Source organism: Triticum dicoccoides, chromosome 5A, assembly GCF_002162155.2.
Source record: "Triticum dicoccoides isolate Atlit2015 ecotype Zavitan chromosome 5A, WEW_v2.0, whole genome shotgun sequence".
In the NCBI taxonomy this organism is placed as follows: domain Eukaryota; kingdom Viridiplantae; phylum Streptophyta; class Magnoliopsida; order Poales; family Poaceae; genus Triticum; species Triticum dicoccoides.
The window spans coordinates 606685275-606686197 of NC_041388.1; positions in this window are offsets into that span (position 1 = coordinate 606685275).

A 923-nucleotide genomic window follows, 5' to 3' on the forward strand; every position below is an offset into this window, starting at 1 on the left:
GCCCCCAGAGTACGGAGTCGAGCTCCTCTACCCAGTGCGTGTTAGATTCCTTGAGGGACCGCACTAATCTGGGTTTGATGCCGCTCATGATGAGACCATTTGCACGTTCGACCTGACCGTTAGTTTGTGGGTGATAGACGGAAGCATAATCGAGCTTGATGCCCATGTTTTTGCACCAGAGTTTTACCTCATCGGCCGTAAAGTTCGTGCCGTTATCGGTGATGATGCTGTGGGGGACGCCATAACGGTGTACGACCCCGGATATAAAGTCTATCACAGGTCCGGATTCGGCCGTCTTAACAGGCTTGGCTTCTATCCATTTGGTGAACTTATCCACCATGACCGGTAAGTATTTTTTCTTGCGGGTTCCGCCTTTAAGGGGTCCCACCATGTCAAGCCCCTAGACCGCGAAAGGCCAAGTGATGGGGATAGTCTGGAGGGCGGTGGGTGGCATATGGCTTTGGTTTGCAAAAAGCTGGCAGCCGATGCATCGTTGGACCAAGTCCTGAGCGTCCGCCCGGGCCGTCGGCCAATAAAAGCTTATATGGAAGGCCTTGCTTACAAGAGACCGGGCTGCGGCGTGATGGCCATCGAGTCCGGCATGAATTTCAGCCAGCAAGTTCCGCCCTTCCTCTTCGGAGATGCACCTTTGAAGGACTCTGGTAGTGCTCTTCTTATAAAGTTCTCCCTCATGGACTTTATAGGCTTTAGATCGCCGCACTATACAGCGTGCCTTGTTTTGGTCCTCTGGGAGTTCCTGCCTAGTAAGGTAGGCTAGGAATGGTTCTGTCCATGGGGCGATAACGGCCATTAGTACGTGGGCTGAGGTTGTGATTTCATTGGCAGAGCCTCCGATTATGTCAGATTGTTCGGCATCGGATAGTGCGGTTGGGTCCGAGCTAATATTGCCATGTTCCCCTTCC